At 44.7% G+C, this 22,182-nt stretch overlaps 1 pseudogene; it reads left to right on the top strand.

Moving 5' to 3' along the window:
- The first annotated feature begins 11,807 nt into the window (after nucleotides 1-11,807).
- Nucleotides 11,808-12,360, top strand: LOC123827833 (annotated as a pseudogene).
- Nucleotides 12,361-22,182: the final 9,822 nt, after the last annotated feature.

Here is a 22,182-nt window from a genome sequence, read left to right on the forward strand (position 1 = left end):
AGCCTGCGGGGAGAGAAACAGCTGGGAACCGGGCAGAGCCAGGAGGGCAAACGCACCGCTGCTGCTGCTGCTGCTGCTGCTGCAGCGGTCCTCTGGGGAGCAGGAGTTAGACCTCGGTCTCTCTTGGGTGGCCTGTTTTGGTCATCCTCTGGGGCTCTGAGGGAAGAACACTAGAGTCCCAGGGTGTTTTCAGTGGTTTTCCTGCTGTCCTTGCTGTGATCGACTCTGGCGCCAGGGTTGGGACTGGTCAAGCCCCAAGGACTGGGACCTGAAGGCCCCATCACTGTGAGTCTGCTCACGTGCTGCCACTCTCTCACCCAGAGCTCTTTCCTCCCTCCCCAAAGAAACTGAAAAACAACAACAAAAAAACCATCTTCCCTTCGCCCCACCCACAACTTTACAGGACTGGCTTCCTTCCCTCACCGAACACCAGTGCGGCTAGGAACAAGACAAATCTGGGGGAGGCAGAGAAACACGCCAGTATCTTCCTCCTCGCCAACCAACTCGGAAAGGTCAAAGATCATCCCAGAAACATATTTTACATCTACTGCTCCCTGACCAACCCTCGGCAGCCCCCAGTGCGGTCTGTTTGTGGTTAAGGGTGGCAAGTTCAGATACGGGCAGAAGATTCCCCTGCGGACCTGGAGTTCACCTGGAGCTGGGGCAGCAAGTTCACCCCACGAGAGTCTTGTCCCCTGCAGAGACTGACCTTCCATCCCATGCGTTGGTGGTGAACAGAAGGAACACAATGGGAGCAGACACCAACATTATTTTTACTTTAAGTGACTCTCTCCACAGCAACCGAAATGGGTCAGGAGAGTTCAGAGCGCAGACTGGAGAGGCGAGAAGAGGACGGAAGCTTTCTTTACTCCCGATCCTGGGCTTCGGGCTTCGGTGTGGGCCGGCCCCAGGGGGGAAGAGCCAGTCTCACGCGTCTGCTCACTCAGCGTCTCTGCTTAGGCCAGCTCTCTGCCCTGGCCAGTAGTTCCGGGTTGCAAACGGGCGACTCAGCCTGGCCACTTCCTTTCTAAATCACACGCACAAAACATTCTCCAGTTTTCACAACTACAGGAAAGGTGGGCCTACTTTCATGGAAGCATCTTGGGGGGAGGGGCGGGAAGAACGAGGCCCTCTGTTAAGAAGTCCTTCATCCAGGATAATTCTGACCGGGACCCTGGCCCTCGCAAGCGTTTTCAGAGAGGCCAGAGGGAAGGAATTCACAGAGAATTTTTTTGTTCAAGTTACATTTAAAACACAAACTTCAGGTCATCCCCATAAAATCAGTAAAAATTTAAAAAATCTAAATATAAAAATACACAAATTCCGACAGGGAGAGGACCTTGTATTCTGAGAAGAGCCTGGTGGCAGAGCAAGATCCATGACTCCACTTGGCGGCCACAGGAACCGCCGGGTGTCGGCCACCAGCGAAGAGCTGCAGAGGCTGCGACGTCGCCCCCTTTGCCCACAAAGTCTGCCCCAAGCACAGCACAGCCCCCACAACTCACCACTGCTGATACACGGAACAAGAGTGGGCTAAAAACAGCACACATGCTACAACTAGATTTTGACGCCCGGGACCTCAAATGGAGGCGACAGAGAAAGGACCTCCACCGAGTCTGCACGCTGGAGACATCGTGCAGGGGACAGTCACGTTCCGTGCACGCGGGGTGGAGAAGCGCACACACAGGAAGAGCCAAGCCGGCCCAGGGCTTCACTGGACCACACGCAAGAGTGTGCGCTGTGTACACCCAACAGACTCACAGTCCCAGCTCGTGCAGCCCCCTTTCAGGATCCCACATCTTGCCCCACCAATGTAGCACAACAGACACAGCAGGGTGACGGGAGAAAAGGGCTAAGAAAACGATGTTTCGGGCGGGCACTATCCAAAAAATACCACACCTGTGCTTCCTCACGTACATTCTGTTATCTCAGATCTTCATGTCCTTTCTAGGGCTGCTTCCTGGGGCCCTTTCCTGCTCAAACATCACCTTCTCCAGGTAGCCTTCCTGGACTCCCTGGTTCAAACAGAATGTCTCATCTCTGTGTGGGCCACCATCACTGTTTTCATTGCACTGAGCTTTAACTGTGGACTACTCATCTACCTAGAGGAGGACACCCTCCAGCTGATGTCCCAGGACAGGGTCTGGCATATGGTAAGTGCTCAATACTCTGTTGAATAAATAAACTGAAAAAGTACAGTAAGTGAAAGGGGAAAACACGAGCACCAATGAATGTCGGTTTGGGTACCTAACAAATGCCAGGTTCCAGGGCTAGGCATTTTGCCTGTATTATCTCATTTAATCCTCACAAATACCTCACATTCAATTTACTGATGATGAATTTGAGTCTCAGAAAAGCTAAGTAACTCTTCTATAATTAAACAACCAATGAGTGTTGCCTAGATTAAAACTCCAGTTTGCCTGACTCCACAATGCCTCTTAAACAGGAACGAAAACACACACGCCGTCACCACCCCCTCAATCATCCTTAAGCTTCCAGGCATAAGACAAAAGCCAGGCTGGAAGCGCTGTTCCACTGTTTGTGCTCAGTGCCATCACGGCTGCAGTGTCCCGGAGCGTGCCACTGAATTCTCATCACACCACAGCCAGCCCCACTCTCCCTCGTGGCCACGGGTGCCCACTGCACACCACCCAGGGCTGCGTGGAGAAGTCTACCTCTCTGTCTTGAACCATATGCATCCTCAGTGCCAGGAATACCGAACACAGCTGGCCTGGCATCTAGTTGACTTGACTGCTGACACAAACGAGGAAGAGGAAGGCAAAGCTGTGGGTGGCCTGCATCCAGGCAGAGTGTTAAGTAGGTCAGCTGGGTGAGTGCCGGGGTAAAGTGGATTCTCTTCTCTCTACGGGATTCCAGATCTCGTGTGTCTCTGCAATGGCCGTTTCTCACTCCTTGTTTCCTCTCATTGTCCCCACGATGTGCAGGGTGGCAACTTGGAAAAAGGCCACCTGCCTTCCCAAAGAAGCATACATGGACAAGCAGGTAAGAAGACGTTTCTGTAAACTTTTTTTAGAAATAGCTCCATGGCTAACAAGAGACACCCAGGGTTGGCTAAGACGGCTGCGTCAAGAACTACCAAGCAAAGACAAACCAGTCAGGTAGTCTGCAGTGAGTGGCTTCAAGAACACGAGGTAAACAGTATCACGTATACATGCTCCAATCTGGCATCACTATTTTTGGTTCAGAAGTAGTTCTTTGGTGTAGGCGAGGGAAGGACGGTGGCTAAAAGCAACTCTCCTCTTTCTCCTTACAGAGATTCCTGATGAAACCAGCAGTCCACGTGACGGGGAAGCGGAGACCTGGTTAGAAAGTCGCAGGCCTGCTGACTGCTGCCACAGGTCACCTCTTCCTGCCCGCTGCCCTCAACAGCACTGCCACTCAAGTGCCAGGAAATGACCACGCTGCCAAGGCAGTGACCAACTTCAAAAAGCTTTAGAAGGCCCAAAATATAAAAGTAGAGAAGTGGGAAAATAATTTTAAAGTCTAACACACTACGAATAGTGGCTTCTGCCATAAGATCAAGGTCCGGATGGACAAATCACATCCGGCACCCACAGCCAGCACACATTCGGAAGGCAGTTCTTCTGCAAGGTCATAAAACCTGCCCCCTGTCGTGTGCACAGGGCTGTGACACAGTGGCTGTGAGACCCTTCTCCCAGCTTTTACTAAGGGCACGAGATGACACAAATGTGCTACGTCTGTGTGTGTGCCTTTAGAACCAAAGAGACAGGTTTCCCGCCTCCTAGGGGAAAGGAACAAGGAGAAAAGGTATTTGTATTTGTAGAAGGCCTCACACAGGCCACTAATGAAAGCTTTATTTCAAAAACACCCAATTTAAGCAAATCTAAACTTACAATAGTTGGTTATTATGTAAACTGAAAGGATTCACAAGTTCCATTACTTTCATTCAATCTACATACATTTTTTTAGCCACATACACCCACTACTTAAGGATAAGCAAAGGCATTCCTACTTGCTCCAAGACCAGAGGGCCCACCATCGGTTGACCCTCCAGTAAACAGCTTACAAGGAACTTGTTTTAAGAGCAAATACACTGACCTCATCTGGAAAACCATATTTTGAATAATCTAACATATTTTCAAGAGCTGCTAAGCTTACACCTTTCTGGCTCCTACACATCCCTGGAAAACAGAAGAGCAATAGGGGTACAAGAGTTCAAGTTTAGAATAAACAGGCCTGTTTCTGGCTAAATCCCTCAAAGTCCGAACAGGAAAATGTCCAATTGAAAAGAAAGGTTAGAGCAGCAGAGGAAAGAGTTCTTGGGAAGAAACGTTGCTCTGAAAAAGCTCTCAAGACATTTTCTAATAGGGTAATGGAAAAACAAAGACCTGGAAGATCTTTGGGGAAGGAAAAACATCAGATGAGCCTGGAATATGCTGTAAAAGGTAAGGAAATACTCAAAATTTGATAGGGACATGTCATAAGATCACAGAAACAACGAGCGTCACACTCAGTGGTGAAACACTAGATGCCTCCCTCTAAGGCTGGGAGCAAGACGAGGATGTCTACTCTCCTCGTTTCTATTCAGCCTTGTTCCAGAAATCTACCCTGTGAGATAAGGCAAGAAAAAGAAATTAAAGTCACATAGACTGCAAAGGAAGAAGTAAAACTGTATTTGCAGGAGACATGATCTTATCTTGCATATAGAAATTCCTCCTGGCTGGCGTAGCTCAGTGGATTGAGCGCGGGCTGCGAACCAAAGCATCGCAGGTTTGATTCCCAGTCAGGGTACATGCCTGGGTTGCAGGCCACGGCCCCCAGCAACCGCACACTGATGTTTCTCTCTCTCTCTCTCTCTCTCTCTCTCTCTGCCTCCCTTCCCTCTCTAAAAATTTGCAAATAAATAAACAAAATCTTAAAAAAAAAAAAAAGAAAGAAATTCCTAAGAAATCTACACAAAACCTACTAAACTATGCAGGTTTAGAAAGATTGTAAGATACAAGATCAATACATGAAAATAGATTTTATTTCTATATACTAATAAGCAAGTAAATTAAATTCCATTCATAATATCGTCAAAAATAATAAAATACTTAGGAATGAATTTAACAAAAGAAGTACATTAAAAACTACAAAACACTGTTGAGAGAAATTAAAGACTTCAATATATGGAGAGATATAACACACATGGATTGAAAGACTCAATACTGTTAAAATGGCAATTCTTCCCAAATTAATCTATGGGATAAATGCAATTCCTATCAAAATCCCAGCAGGCTTCTCTGGAGACATTGACAAGCTGATCCTAAAACTTATGGAAATTAAAAAGACTAAAATGGATCCTGGCTGGGTAGCTCAGCTGGCTAGAACGTTGTCCTGATACGCCAAGGTTGTGGGTTCAATCCCTGGTCAGGGCACATACAAGAATCAACCAATGAATGCAAAAATAAGTGGAACAAATCAATGTTTCTCTCTCTCCCTTCCTTTTTCTAAGAAATGAATCAATAATTTTTTTAAAAGAAAAGACTAGAATGGCCAAAACAATTGAAAAATAATGAACAAAGTTGGAGAACTTATAGTAGCTAATTTCAAAACTTGGTGTAAAGCTACAGTAGTCAAAGTAACATGGTATTCACATAAAAATAGATCTACAGGTCAGTGGAGCCGAAGAGAGAAGAAATAAACTCATTTTAATGGTCCATTACAGGCACACTTCCTTTTATTGAGCTTCGGTTTACTGGGCTTTACAGATGTTGCATTATTTACAATCACCTGCAGACAGCTCTGAGACGGGGTTTGGGCGTAAAGGGATTGAACAAAAAGGAAAAAGGATTCATGGACGCGTGGACATCAGTGTGGTGATTGCAGGGTCGGAAGGGGGTATAAAGGGGATAAACAGTCATGGAAAAAATGCAAAAAGAAAAAAGAAAATAAAAAGAAACAAAGAATGATATCTACGCAGAAAAAAGAATGAATAACAAAGCAAGTGTGGTAAAAGATTAACATTTGATAACTCTGGGTAAAAATAAATAAAAATTCTTTGTACTATTTTTACAACTTTTTTGCAAGTCTGAAATTACTTCAAAATAAAAGTTGTTAAAAAAAGAAAAAGTCATTACCACTTAAAGGGAAGCTTGGTTTCCTCAGACCAGGAGGCAGGCGGCACACGATCGACTTGAACTTTTCTTTGGAATTAGACTGGCAAGGATGGGCTTTACTCCTCACTCCACTGCCTAACAGGCTTGACTGGGGGCTCCACCTGTCACCTCTGAGGTACAGAAGGGAGGCCACATGCCTGATGAAGAGCCTCACCAGTGCATGAAGGTCTCTTCAGCGTGGCCATGGGGGCGGCCACCTTCACATAAGCTATCCACCCAGCACACTCCACCCTCACCTGCCAGCGAGCTTGCAAACCATGGCCTAAGGGCAGCTGAAAAGAGAGGGCACACACCACAGCCTTGCAGTTCGGTTTAACAGCACGTTCTGTGGGGCCCATCAACACACAATGAGGGGGCGGTGGGAGGCTCTCAAATTTTTAGGGAAGAAATGTTGTTTAAACCTGATTCTCTGTGAAAACCTCATTACCCAGCGAAACACAAGTCTTATCTTGCCTTCAACTGAGAGAGCAGTGCTGTCAGCACCAACACAGAAGCAGAATCAGGAACGCAGATGCTGAGATAAGGACTTCACGAGGGGGCAGGAGTCAAGAAAACAAGGGGACAGTGTGGGGAGCGCCAAGTTCTCTGTGACTGCTGCTATTCAAGGAAGGGACACGTTATCTTTTAATCTCCTTGCAATTAGAAGGAAATGTCAGGTTTTACTAAAAAGTCCTGCTAAGGGAAGTGGGAGGAGGACTAATAAAGCAGGAATGATCAGTCACATTCTTCAATGAACCTTTTAGAGTCTATTAATCTTTTAGAGTCAGAGACAGGAAATAAGCTGCAACTGAACAAAAAAAGACTTCAGTTAAAAAAATATCCAGGCAGAAGGGGCTAAGTCGCTGGGTTGGTATTTATGAAATACAGACACTCCCAACATGCCTCGTGATGATGATTTCACCCCGCTCTCAGCAGATCCTCACTACCACTCACTCAATCCATCAACAAGTCCTTCCAAGTTCAAATATTCATCTTGAATTCATCTACTCTCGGCTTCAAATGTATGTCCTCGAATCCATCTATTCTCCTACATTTCCAGTTATTGCCTTAGTCCAGATTACCACCATCTCTCACCTGCTGGTGTCCCTGCTTCTACTCTTACCACTTCTTATCGTCTGTTCTCCAGACAGGGGCCACGGTGCTCTCTTTAAAGGAAGCTTAGAGCCACTGCAGGGCTCCAAGGCCAGTGTGACCTGACTCCTGACTCTCCCCCGACCTTCTCAGCCACTTGGCCCCCTCACCGGGCGTGTTCCCAGGGCCTTGGCTGTTCCCTCTGAACCACTCAGATGGCTGAATCTGAATGGCCGAGCCGGTTAGTGTTCGGCTAACAGCACCACCTCCCAGAGCGAGCTTGTCTACCCTCATACCGTGACACCCCCAATCACTCCCTATCCCATTACCTTGTCCTATTCTGCTTCATTCTTCCACTATCTAAAATTATTATGTATTAATATTCCCTTATAAATGCCTAAAGAAACACTGGAAGGATAAACAGAAACTGATTTTTAAAAAGATTTATTTACTTTTTTAGAAGGAGGGAAAGGGAGGGGGAAAGGGAGGGTGAGAAACATCGATGTGAGAGAGAAACATGGATCGGTTGCCTCTCATACACGCCCTGCCTGGGAACGGAACCTGCAACCCAGGCTTGTGCCCCGACCGGGAATCACACCAGCGACCTTTTGCTTTGAGGGCCAACACCCAACGAACTGAGCCACGCTGGTCAGGGCCAGAAACTGATATTTAAAATCGGGTTACCAATGGGGTCTGAGACTTCTCTGTGTGCACCTTTTTCTACCATTTTAATTTCTGAGCCATATAAATTAATCACCTAGTCAAAAACCTTATTAATTCTTAAATGAAAACTTCACTTTTTTATTTAATCTTCATTGTATTTTTTCCCATTACAATTTAGTCCTCTTATACCCCCTCCCCCTGGCAATCGCCACAACTGGTGTCCATGTCCATCAGTCCTTTTTCCTTTTTCCTTGATTCCTCCACCCGCCCTAACCTCCCTGCCCCCGCCCCGAGCTGTCATCCCGTTCTCCGTTAAATGAAACCTTCAGTAGTTAAACATTCCCTTGCTATTTATCTAGCTTCTCCTCCACAGTGAAAGCTCTGTGAGGACTGAGACCTTGTTCACACAGCACACGCCCAGCCCTGGAAATGTAATCAGGGCTCCTTAAATATTTGCTGGGTAAACAAACGCGTCTACAACAGGTGTGACCAGCAAAGCCACAAGGTGGGACTCTTCAGACTCAACAGGTGCTCCTGTCCCACCACCATGTCCGAGTCACCACTTCAGTCAGTGTGCAGACTCTGCCACAGCCACAGCCACCCCCGACTCCTTCAACACCTCTTCCTCCGCCTGAGGCCCCCTCCAAGTTTTCCACAGCGCCCCTCTTTTATCCTCTCCCACATCAAGCCCATCTCCTGCTCCCTCTAGTTCAACTATCGTTTGCAGGAGAACAGCCACTTTTCAGACGGGACCCCTCTCGGGCCTCATGTCCTCCTCAGCAGCCGTCTATTCCGCCTTTTCCAATGCATGTCAAACCACTTCCGTCCAGCTTGTCCAGCCAGCTCTGCACCCTTGACCTTCCAGTTTCTTTCAGTGGAACCTTCTTTCTCCCAATCACATACGAAGAAAACTTAAGTCACTCATGACTTCTTCCTTTGCCTTATTCTCCAGACCAGACACAAAGCCAAACCAGACACAAAACTTACGAAATCCTGTCTTCATAGCATGCTTCCTCTTTTATTTCCACCACCACCCAGATCTGGACTATTACAGCAGCATCCAGACTGAGCTGAAATCTGTATCCTCAGGGTCTGCCCACACTCCTTTTAAATCCTCAACCAAGGATATGTTTATTGATTTTAGAGAAACACTGATGTGAGAAAGAAACATCAATTCATTGCCTCCCACACGCACCCCAACCAAGGATTAAACACACAACCTAGAGATGCACCCTGACCAGGAATTGAACCTGCAGCCTTTTGGTGCATGGGATGATGCCCCAACCGGCCAGAGCACGGGATCTGCCTCTTTTAATTCCATCCTGTGTTGGTCTTAACACTAAACTCCTAGAATAAACTTTTCGATCCTGTCAGCAGAATTTACTACACTTAAGCCTCTTCCTTCTGAATCTTTATCACAGTGTACTCAGCACTTTTGGGTTCTTTCACAGACCAGCTTAAGCCCCACTCTCTCCATGAACATCTGTTTACCTATTTGTTCCTCTCACCTGACACTCTGTAAAGGCCCCCTGTTACCACTGTTCCCTTTTTACACGGATGAGCCTCCTAAGCTCCACGGAGGTTTTCGCAGGGAAGCCCCGAGTCTCTGTGGCAGACAACTGCCGAGCTCATCCGGTAGAAAGGGAAGATCTCTGCCCCAGTTTGACTTTCTCCTCAGCAGTGCCGCCCTACTCTGCTCCCACAACAGCGGGGGGAAGGCTCCCTAGAACAAAGTTTAAAAAACTAGTCACTTGGGAGTGATGGATATGTTTTGTGTCAGTTATACCTCCACAATGCTGTTTCTAAAAAAGAACTAGCATTGACCGGTGTGGCTTAGTTGGTTGGGCATCGTCCCGCAAAGCAAAAGGTCATTGGTTCAATTCCCAGTAAGGGCACATGTCTGGGTTGTGGGACAGGTCCCCGGTCGGGGCGCAAACGAAAGGCAACCGATGGATGTTTCTCTCTCACATCAATGTTTCTCTCTCTCTCTTTCTCCCTCCTTCCCTTCTCTCTAAAAATGAATAAATGAATAAATGAATAAATAAAATCCTCTTTTAAAAAATTGACTGAAGGGACAAGAAAGCAGGGTAAAGAACTGCAGCGCATTCTAAAGGTAAACGAAAGGGCCTCAGACATTCCTTTCTTCCTGTTTGTAGGGCTGGCTCAGCCCAATCCTAATCCCCCAGCCCCTTCACCAAGCACAGGACCGTCACTGTCACAGTAGAATCTGGACAGGCCTCCTGAGCTCCAGCCTCCCCCACCCCCGGCTGGAGCACCCCGCCTCAGGATTCTCACCATCCTGCTCCGTCATCTTCACACAGCATTCAGAAGCTGCCTGTCTCCTTCTGCCTTCCACTCTTCGTGGGGGAATTCTGCCTCGGGTTTCCTCCTTAAGTAAGGGAGACTGCTGAGCAGCCTAAGCTTGAAAACCTATGGCTGCTGTCTCCTACCATCAAGTCTCCAGGGGCCAGGCCCAGACCACCTTGGACAAAGTATCTATTTCTACAGAAAGCAATTATTCATCACCACTGATTAAATCACTCTCCTCTATTACAGGAGTGCGTGTGACTCATGGGATACACAGTTTCCTTTTCCTCCCCCATCTAGGTGTTTCCCCTCGGTCAGGTCACTGGGGGAACTCAGGACATCAGAAATGGTTCTGAGTCTACAGTCTGCAAGATCTGTGATGAGATGACTTGGCTTGCTCAGTAGTTCCACTAGAAGACAGAACTGACTTATGTGGAACCAAATAAAATGGAGAGGAGTAGAGGAACCAGACTCATTTTCTCTTATGAGATAAATGCCAAGCTAATCCTCCCTAAAGAAAGCTGGAGGAGCAATGAATTTCTTAAAGCCCTACTGAGGAAGGAAGGTCACTATTCCAGCCCTAATGAGAAGGGAGGGTCAGTACTGCACACCACAGGTCAGTAGACAACAGGAGTGGGCAAAACTAGGGAAAAATACAGCTCACAGCAGCTAGGGCTGAGGGGAGGGGGGACCTACAAATTACTGCAAAGTGAAAAACTGGTGAAGGCTGAGCATAATCAGGAGACTATCTTTCCTGAAACCTTGACCTTTCTCAGCTTCAGAAAGGACCCTCTTTCTGCCTCCGGAGGTGAGCTCTAGCAAGCAGTGGTCCTCAAAGTATGGCCCACAGCACCTGAGGGAACCCCAGGACCCTCTCGGCAGCTTTGCTAGGTGAACCTGTATTCATAACTTAGAGGTGGGTTTGCCTTTTTCACCGGGCTGCTCTTTGCACTGATAGTACAAAAGCAACAGTGGGTCAAGCTGCCGGTGCCTGAGCAGAACCAAGACAACGGTGCCCCATTAGATCCTTCATCACTGCACACTTCTTCGCCACGCAGCCGATGAGTAGGTGCTGGCTTTACCTGAGAATGTCCTTGACGACTCGGTAAAAAGTACTAAGTCTCAATCCTCAAGTGCGCCTTTTTAATAGTCTGGGTGGCAAAATGAGAAGCACATATAACACTCAAGAGGCATACAGAAGATGACGGCGTCTCAGTAAAGCATCATCTGAGCTGCAAAAATCTTCTGCAGAGCACATGCTTACTTGAAAGACTGAGCGGCACACAAGTGGTGCGTCGGTCAGACATTGGTACTTCAGCAGATATTTTTAGCATGAGTGTGTGTCGTAGGGGGGTACCCAAAGCCTGTCACATCAAGGAAAACAACTGACAGTATTTGTTGCCAATAATAATATTTGAGCTTCCAAGGGAAAATCAGAATTTCGGCAAACTTGTCTCTGCCACCATGAGCTTGACAGCCTCCCAATACTTAACCACTTTTCTAAGGAGCATGGTGGCAGTATGATTTTTCGATATTGTGTAATAAAATGTAACATTTGGAAGACCTGCATAACTCATGGAGTCAGTATTTTCCAAATACCTATCACACAATGTTACAGGATCATGCATGCTTAAAAGGTCAGGTCAAAGTGAGAGACCAATGGAGAGGTACAGATCTTAAGCAGCTGGGTCAGCTGACCTGTGGGGCGATGGAGAGGGATTTAGGCTACCCACCTAGGCTTTCAAGCCAACGCCACCAAGGCCTGTCAGTCGCCGGGCATCCAGCAGCTGCTGCAGGCCGAGAAGGCATCCGAGGCCCGTAGGCTCGAGACCTGGAGGCTGAAGCAGGCCAAAAAAGAGGTGCAAGCTTAAATTAGGCAGTACCGCCTGCAGAGGGAGGAGTTCAAGGCCAAGGAGGCTGCGGCTCTGGGATTCCCACAGCAGCTGCAGCACCGAAGTGGAGAAGGACACCCGGGAGATGACCTACTTCCGGCAGAACAGGGATGAAGCCCTGGATAACCTCGGCCCTTGTCTGCGACATCCAGACAGAAATCCATGAAAACCACCGCATAAATGGACACAGAAGAAAGAGCACCCATTCATGGACTGGCATTCTGGATGCCTCCGTGGAATACGAAGCTTTCGCAAAGCTTGAGTTACATTCTTGTGGAAAGGCATGAAATTATTTCTGTGTATTACACAGCAGGTCCTTTTACTTTTTGAGAACAGCAAACTTAAAGCTTGTACAAACTCCCTGGCTGGTGTAGCTCAGTAGATTGAGCGTGGGCTGGGAACCAAAGTGTCCCAGGTTCGATTCCCAGCCAGGGTACATGCCTGGGTTGCAGGCCATAACCCCCAGCAACTGCACATTGATGTTTCTCTCCCTCTCTCTCTATCTCCCTCCCTTCCCTCTTTAAAAAAATAAATAAATAAAATCTTAAAAAAAAAAACTTGTACAAACTTAGAACTTATCCAAAGATTTCATCTTTTTACCTCATATTTCTTAGAAATTTAATGGGCATACATTATCTGTTTTTTCTATGATTTTAGCCCAAGCATAAAAAAAATATATATATATATATGACAATACTAATTTTTCCTTCTTAGATAAAGTAAGAAACATTTCTTTTAAAGAAAGAAAGGGATTAAATATATGTATTTTTCCCCCTAAAGCTTTCTGGAAGGTCAGGGGTTTTATCTGTGAAAAAGTAGTAAGTAGTTGTTTGTAACCTGTGTAAAGCAGCAACCAGCCTTAAAATAGTCTCTTCTGGCTAAGGTTAGAGCAATGAATTCTAGTTTAATTGTTAGAGCTGCTTTTAGTATCTCTTAATCAAAATTACTAGATGATAGAATTTAAGAACTGTTACATGTTATTACTTGGTATACGGATAATCATTTAATAGTAAAGACTCTTTGTCATGCAAAAAAAAAAAAAAAGTAAAAGACCAATGGACTTTACTGTAACAAAGTATGAAAGGTTACCCGATATCATTTTAGATTCCACACTATAACTAACTTTCACAAAACCACCGTTTGTTACCTTTGTGTAGTACCAAAGAAGAATAACCACAGTTATCTGGAAAGGCTATAGAAATACTCCTTCTCTTGCCAACTAAATTATCTGTGTGGGGATGGGTTTTCTTCATAATTCAACCAAAACAACATATTGAAACCAACTGAATGCAGAAACAGATACAAAAATCCACTTGTCTTCTATTAAGGCAGCTTCTCACTAATCTTTTGAAACAATAGTACTTTTCATTTAAAAAATGCTACTTTGTCCTGACCAGTCTGTTGGTTGGGCATTGCTCTGCGAAGCAAAAGGTTGCCGACTCGATACCCAGTCAGGGCACAAGCCTGGGTTGCAGGTTCAGTCCCTGATTGGGCATGTACAAGAGGCAACTGATTGATGTTTCTCCCTCTCTCTTTCTCCCTCCCTTCCTCTCTCTCTAAAAATAAATAAGTAAATAAAATATTTTTTAAATGCAATGTATATTAACTTGTAATGGATTTATTATTTCTAAATGAGTTAATAAATATTCTTATTATGGTGAATATCAAGATATATATAGATACATATATCCCATGCTAAAAATATATATATTTAAGACCCCGAAGAGCTTATGAAGTGCATAAAGGAGTCCTCAGACCAAAAATATGGACCCCTCCGGTCACCAATACCACTGCCTGTCCAGGATACAGGAATAAATGAAGGCACTTAAGCACAAGGTCCTTTGTATTTTGGGTCCTAGAGAAATTAGTACTCTCAGTATGTGTTGCAAAATGCCAACCCTGGCTTCCAAGTTCTGCCAGAAGAGAGGGTGAGAAGTCAGGTCACTACAGAAAATGCTTCTGTATATTTCACTGACAGATCAAAGCATCTGATCCCATGCTGAAATCCAGGGGGCCTGTGATCAGACAATTCCAAGGTCATAAAGGAATCTAGTGGGGCAGCTAAACTCAACTCCAGATTATGAGTATCAGATCCTGAAGTTAAGGCTTCACTGACATACAGTCAACAAGAAACTTTTCACTTACATACTCATTTTTATACTTGGTCGTAAATTTTCTACTTCTTTCTTCCATCCCTTTCCTCTACCCATGCTTCCAAGGTTGGTGTTCCTCTGAGCTCAGTCTTCTCATTTTGCCCGGCACATAGTAAGCACTCAATAAGTAGCAGCTGTAATTACTACCACAAACTCTTCCATGACATTCTTAACTTCCCAGCTCCTGCGTTCTTAACTTTCTGTCATCACCCAGACCTCCGTCATGAGCTCCAGACCCGCAGAGTGACCCCCGGGCCTTTCTACCTAGATGTGCAGCAGGAACCTCAGCTCAGCAGGTCCAAAGTGTAGCTCCTGTATCTTTCTCCTCCAAGTTAAGTTAGATAAGTAAAACCATTAAAACTTATTTTATCAAATCAAGGCATGCAATTCCAGTTTATTCCAATTACAGTGAATCCTTAACTTAGTTCTTTTTTATAAAAAGTTTAGTATTTTCTTCCTCCTAACAAAAGAAAACTTTTAATATTTGTGATGAACAATTTTCAAATTCAACTTTAAGCTATGCAAGCAATACATGGTTTTAAAAATTCTTTTGGGGATACATGAATAAACCATTTGAGAGAATACATTGTAGGAAAACCACAGGTAATTATCAGGAAAGTAGCATCAGATTTGTGTCTGAGATTACTGTAGTGTAGTGTAAAGTATCTGGGTTGAACAGGAAGGATTTTAGCCTGCAGGCTGGGAGCTAGTAAGAAAACTGTAGACCAGGCAAGCTAGAGATGAGGAATTTATGGTGGTTGCAGTGGGAATGGACAGGATTTAGAGAAAAGTTAAGGGTGACAGGTTGACCAGACCTGGGGGCAGAGTAGATGTGAGGAGAATAAGACAGGTGCAGTCTGGAATGATCTAAGTGTCTGATTTTAGTGACAGGTGGGTGTTGATGAAAAAGGAGCTATCCGGCAGAGAGGCAGCTTGTTGATTGGCTAAATCAACAGGTGCTGAAATTAAGGAAGATGTCTTTCGGAGTATCTGAGGGATGAGTGCATAAAGAAGGGAGGATTAAAACATTTCCTAGATCCAGAAGAGAATTGTGAAGACCAGAGGGTGGAGATATTGGTGTTCCAAATGAGTCTAAGTTAAACATCTTCCTAATGTTCCATTACACCATACAGTATTGCGAATGTTTAATTGATTAAAATCTCCCCTAGACTACAAGCTCTGTGAACACACCTGTCCTGTTACCACTGTATCCTCCCAGCGCCTTCCATGGTGGCCTAGCTGATTAAATATTTGGTAATTAAGTGAAGGGATGAATGAATGGATAAACGAGTTAAATTCCACAGGATTCCAGATGCTGCTTGAATTTCTACAGTTTAGGAAAGAAATTTTCTATATATACTGAAGGTGGGGAAGTAACAAAAGTGAGTAACCATGATAAATTCAGCCACAAAGGCTGAGAGGAGCTCGGGCTCACACCCAAGGGAGAATTTAAACCGCAGAGCGGCGGGAAAGAGAAGGCACGGAGGCCTAGGGTAAGGGTACGCTGCAGGGTTCGGGTACCCAGAGGCGAAGCGGACTAAGTTCACAGGCGCGGCGGAGAGAGACACGGATTCCGACAAGGCGCGAAGTCCTGGCTAGTGGAAGGCCGAGGCCCCCTGGCCTACTAGGGGTGGAGAGGTGGCGGGCAAGAGCGGGACTGGGGCGGAAGCGGCCAGAGGGCTGGGGACCTGCGTGAAACGACCCGGGCAGAGGGAGTGGAGGGAGAGTTGGGACGGCGGAGGGTCCTGCCCCGCGCTCCGCAGCCACACTCACCTAGCGGACCCAGCTTCGCCCGGGCTCAGCGCCGGCTCCGCGGTGCTTCCTCCCCTGGCCTGCTGGGCAAGCAGGCGGGCTCAGGCGCCCCTAGCAACCACGCACTGCTACGCGACCCGCGCTTCCAGCCGCCAGCGCCGCTACCGCCTGCCACGCGCTGCGCGCGCCCCCAGTGGACAGACCGAGGGCCTGGAAGGGGCGATCTCGGCGGGAGGGAGGCAAGCGCGCGGAATCTCGGAGATTGTGGGAGGCCTCTACCCGCCTTGCGCACGCGCAGTCGCTTCAGTGAGGTGGGGCCCGGCAGCCGGCACTCTGGGAGATGTAGTCCGGAGATTAAATCCCCAAAAAGGCTCTTTTCAAGACTCTCCGTTTCGTGGTTCCACGCAACCCGTTGGGACTTTCTTTGGCCATGCCTTAATTCGCTCTTCTGAAATCAAATAGCTCTGGCTTTATTAAAGAATTTTCTCAGTAGTTCTTTCAAGTTGAAGGCTTTGAGTATGATTCCAGGGAAAGTGAGATTGGCAGATTCACTACTTCCCTCCAACCAAACGTTCCCTAACTCCAAATCACCCAGCAGGTACAACTACAAACACCTGTTTTCTGGGCTTCAAGTGTGAACTTTAGGAAACAATACCTACCTTAACACAAGGCCCGTGGGCCGAATCTGGCCCTTCACCTTGTTTCTAGCAGGCAGCAGCGCTAAGCTCCTTGCCCTAGTTAAGTAATAGTTACACAGTCCTAAAATTACATTCCGCCCTTTGAAGGCAACTGCCTGGCTGATGTGCCCCGGGGTGAAAATGAGTTTGACATCCTTATCTCCTCAAGCAAGACAGATCATGCTGTGTCTCAGTCTCAAATATCTCTAGACCTAATGGATTTTAAGCTCTAAACGGGGGGGTGTGAAAAGATCTTTATTCTAAACAATATGATACAGAAATAAGGGGGGGGGATAGAAGATGAAACTAACCCAAATGAAAACAATGTAGAGCAGAACAAGAATGCTTAAATAATTGATTTAGGTAACAGTCATTGGTGATGCTAAACTCGTTATAGGATTGATGGAATTTTACACTGATTGTCTGCCATCATCTACATATTTTAAATAATTGTAGATCCTGAAAGGTGGGACAGCTATGAATTAAGTCACCTAATGTGATGCAATTTGAACTACACAGTAATACTTATGTAGTGTATTTTTGTCAAAAAATTAAAAGTTGAATTTTAATCTAAAGGAGATTTTGGCTCCAATTTCCAGGTTATAGGAAATAGAGAGAAATAATTAAACACTACCACAAGAAAGCAATCAGACAAAGCCAGAATGTACAGAATGTGGGTCAATGTACAGATAAATGACCTTGTTTCTTCAACAACTTCAAAGTATAAAAAAAGACCGAGGTGTTCTAGATTATAGGAGACACAATCAAATGCAATGATTGGACCTTGGTTAGATTTAAATAAAACAACTGTAAAAAATATTTTTGAGAAAATGAGTAAATCTGAGTGTGGACTGGGGACATAAGAACATAGCCAAGTGTTAATAAACCATTAATTTTATTGTCGTAGTTGACTGAATGGTGCCCCTCAAAAGAATATGTCCACATCCCAATTCCAGGAACCTAAAGTAAGTATCACCTTATACTATGGTAAAAGATGTGATTAAGATTTTTGAGAGGATGATTTGGGGAGGGTTTAAGGAATTTTCCTGGATAACCTCGGTAGGCCCTAAACCCAATGACAAGTGTCCTTTATGAGGCAGAGGGAGGTGTGACAGAGAAATTGCAGAAAAGAGGAGGATGTGATGTGACCACAGAGACAGAGATTAGAGTGATGTGCCTACGAGCCAAGGAATGCCTGGAGCCACCGGAAGGTGGAAGAGCAAGGAGAGGATTCTTTCCTAGAAACTTCTGAGGGAATGGGGTCCTTTGGACAGCCTGATTCCTGACTTCTGGCCTCCAGAACTGTGACAGAATAAATTTCCACTAAGTCTGTGGAAATTAGTTGTGATAGCCACAGGCTGTTTTGACATTTTGGTTAAGAAAATATCCTTATTTTTACAGATATAGAGATTTTGGGTGGGGGGGTGGATTAAATGACATGATGCCAGGGATTTGCTTTTCCTTTAAAACACTACAGCAAACACTCCAGGAGCAACAAGCACACCTAGCCCCGTGTCTTAGTTTCTAACACAGTCCCCAATATACAATGCTTGACTTACAATTTTTTAAAGACTTTATTTATTTTTTAGAGAGAGGGGAAGGGAGAGAGAAAGAGAGGGAGAGAAACATCGATCGGCTGCCTCTAGCACTGACCCAGGACGTGGCCTGCAGCCCAGATATGGGCCCTGAATGGGAATCGAACCGGTGACCTTTAGTTTTGCAGGCCATTGGCTCAGCCTACTCAGCCACATCAGCCAGGGCATGACTTACAAGTTTTTGACTTTATAATGGTGTGAAAGTGATATGCATTCAGTAGAAACCATACTTCAAATTTTGAATTTAATCTTTTCCCAGGTTAGTGATATGCAGTATGATACTCTTGTAATGTAATTAATTTTAGTTCAGTTCTTCATTCTTTATACTCATAGTGCTTTCAGCTATATATGTTAATGATTAATACTCATAGACCAGTTTTTCAGTTTTTATATAGTATTCAACACTTTATTATAAAATAGGCTTTGTGTTAGATAATTTTACCCAAATGTTGGCTTATGTAAGTGTTCTGTGCACATTTGATGTAGGCTAGGCTAAGCTATGATGTTTGGTAGGTTAGGTATATTAAATGTATTTTCAAATTACAATATTTTCAACTTACGTTGGGTTTATTGGGATATAACTTGAGCAGCATCTGTACTATTCTCTCTCTCTCTCTCTGAGAGAAGGGAAAGGAGAAAGAGGGAGAGAAACAATGTGAGAGAGATACATCAATCGGTTGCCTCTTGCACACCCCCAACTGGGGATCTGGCCCACAACCCAGGTATGTGCCCTTATTGGGAAATTGAACTGGCTGCCTTTTGGTTCACAGGCCAGCACTCAATCCACTGAGCCACACCGGCCAGGGCAATGTACCATTCCCATTTAAATGGAACCAGAACTCCTTGGAGAAGTGGCTGATTCTAAGAGTGGGACAGGAAACATATAAGATGAGCCTGAGATATCTGTGGTACCAGAAAGGTGTTCAAAAACAAAAACAAACCAAAACAAAACCACATTTTCCGGAGTATGTCACAGGAGCTAACTCAAAGACCTTCTGACACGTTCTTTGACTACTTCCTTCCCCTTCTTTCCAATCTCCCCAACGCCACCCTATCCTCTGTTAGCCGTCAGTCTGTTCCCTGTTTCCATGTCTCTGGTTCTACTTTGCTCATTAGTTTATATTGTTCATTAGATTCCTCTTATAGGTGATATCATATGGTATTTGTCTTTCACCACCTGGCTTATTTCACTTAGCACAATACTCTCCAGTTCCATCCATGCTGTCGCAAAGGTGGAAAAACTAGGACAACTGTAATAGACTAGACGAGAATAAAATTTTTTAAATTAAATTAGATTTTTAAAAAACTTCCAATGACCAATGCTGGAACAATGTGAATAAAATTAAATAAAGTAGTAGTAGTTTATAACCCCAAATATAAAACAAATACCCAGGAGCCCCTGGTACAAAGAAATGGTTGATTGTGTTCATGTGGTAAGAAGCTAAATCTCCTGTGCAGAAGAATTCCAGATTGTGTAGATACTCAGCCCTAGAGGAGGGACAGCACTACTCTCTACCACTTACGTGTGGGCTCTGAAGGGTGACTTCTTTCACAATAGCATAGTATAAGAAAGGGGGTAGGGTAGGGCAAAAGGAAGTTAACAGTAGAAAAATCTAATAAATACTACTTCAGCCAGGTGACCAAGGTCAACATCAACAGTCATAAATCTTATAGGTAGTATGTGCCCTTTTGAGATCTGCCTCCCCCAAACCCATACCCCAAGTCTAATCCTGAGAAACATCAGACAAATTTCAGGAAAGGGACTTCCTACAAAATACTTGCCCAATACTTCTCAAAATTGTCAAGGTCATCAAAAACAAGAAACTTCTGAGAAACTGATAAAGCCAGAGGAACCCGTGTGTGTGTGTGTGTGTGTGTGTGTGTGTGTGTGTAAAGAGAGAGAGAGAAATATTGGTTCAATAGTTGTAACAAATGTATTATAATAATATGAGATGAAAATAGTAGGGGAAATTGTGGTGCAGGGTTGGTTCAACTCTACTGTCTGCTCCACTTTTCTGTAAATCTAAAACTTTTCTAAAATACAAAGTCTATTAAAACAAAGAAGCTACAGCAACAGAAATGTGTCCAGCCCACCTGAGCCAAGTGATTGGGGTAACTTCGCCAACAATGGGAAAAAGCAACATCAGCCTCCAGATAACGTCATCACCTAGGTAGTATTTCTGCCACAAATGTATAACCTGAATCAAATCACAAAGAAACATCAGGTACACCCAAACTGGCCAGTACTCTTCAAAATGTCATAAAACACAAAGGAATGGTTCTAGAGGCTAGAGAGACATCACAGCCAAATACAAATTATGATCTTAGGTTGAATCCTGGACCAGGACAAAAGCTGGTATAAAAGAACATTACTGGAATGATTGGCAATACAATGGAACCTCGATTCTCGAACTTAATTCATTCCAGAAAACTGCTTGAGAAGCAATTTGCTCAAAAACAGAATCTCCTGTGTTTGTCGCCTGAGAGACACATGACTGGTCATACAGGTATCAGCCTGAAAGGGTTCTTGGGCAGAGAACCAAGACTCAAAGTTTTGTTAGACAATTGAGACATTTTTTCTGTGAACAACTTGGCCGAGAACTGAACTGTTCAAGAACCGAGGCATTCGAGAAGAGGTTGGACTGCATTTGAGTATGAGCTGTAGATTAATTATTTAAAGGTAAAAAGGCATGATATTTATAACTTAACTCTCAAATGGTTCAGAAAAATATAAAACTATTTGTGGCAAAATATTAACAACTAGTTAATGTGGGTGAAGTGTATGTGCAAGTTCTTTGTACTATTCTTACTTTTCTTTAAATTTATGTCAAAATAGAATGCTTTTTAAACTACAGCAATGACAAAATTGAAAAAGGAATAGGTAGAAGCACTGTGGCAAAATGCTGATTAGCAGCTGAAATCCGTGGGATCGGGCCGTGGGGGTTTACGCTCTTCTCTGTACTTGTGCACGTACTTGTGTGTGTTTGAAAACTTCAGGTTACCCCTCCCCTCAAGAAAGGGAGAACACACACACACTCACCCACAGCAAAACCAAACACGGGCACAGATCCTCAGACCTTCCCGACATTCCTGGGATTCCAGGCACCACTCAGCTGGTAGCTCCACATCCCCTTGGCGCTTTGTGCAGTGACTGCCAGATGTAAAACGGTTTTCTTATTTCTAATCCTCGAGATTTTATGCTCCCCAGGATGGGAACACATTTTCTTGTTATGCATCCTTAAAAAATGACTGTTCTTTTATGCGGCTGCCTAAAAAGTTAGATATGTGTATTTAATTTCTCTACATTATATTATGTACCAGACAAGCATATTTCAAGCTGGTATTTAATGAAATATTCGGAAGAAAAAGAATAATTATTGCACAAGGTACCGTAATTCTTCCTAGTTTATCTTTTGCGGGGGGCGGGGGGGGGGGATCCAGATTGTATAATATTGTAGTTGCCTAAATCCAGACAAGTCTTAGTGAAGTACTGTGGTTTTGTTAAAAACAAAAACAAAGGTTCTGGTCTGTTAGAAAGATATGCCAAGGTACTTGTTACCCAGGATTTGTTTCAAAATACCTGAGTAAAAAAAGAACAAATATGATAGCTTTTGAAGCAGTGATGGTGTTCACTGGACTAACCTACTTCTGTGTGTGTGTGAAAATTTTCAACTACTAGATTTAACATATTGAAAACGGAACTTGAGTTTCCCCACTCACTAACAGTCCGCTAACAGCCTCCCCCATCTCCGTTGATGGCAGTTCTATCCTTCCCATTGCGCAGGCCCAAAATCTTGCTGTCATCTGTGTCTGCTCCCCTTTGTTCACACTCCCACATCCAGTGTGTCCAGAGATCTTATTTGCTCCATGTTCAAAATATAGTCAAACTTTACCTGCTTTTCACCACTCCATTGGTCATCAGCCAGTACAGA

Source organism: Phyllostomus hastatus, unplaced genomic scaffold (assembly GCF_019186645.2).
Source record: "Phyllostomus hastatus isolate PE091 unplaced genomic scaffold, TTU_PhHast_1.1 phas_contig_137, whole genome shotgun sequence".
NCBI classification, from domain to species: Eukaryota; Metazoa; Chordata; class Mammalia; order Chiroptera; family Phyllostomidae; genus Phyllostomus; species Phyllostomus hastatus.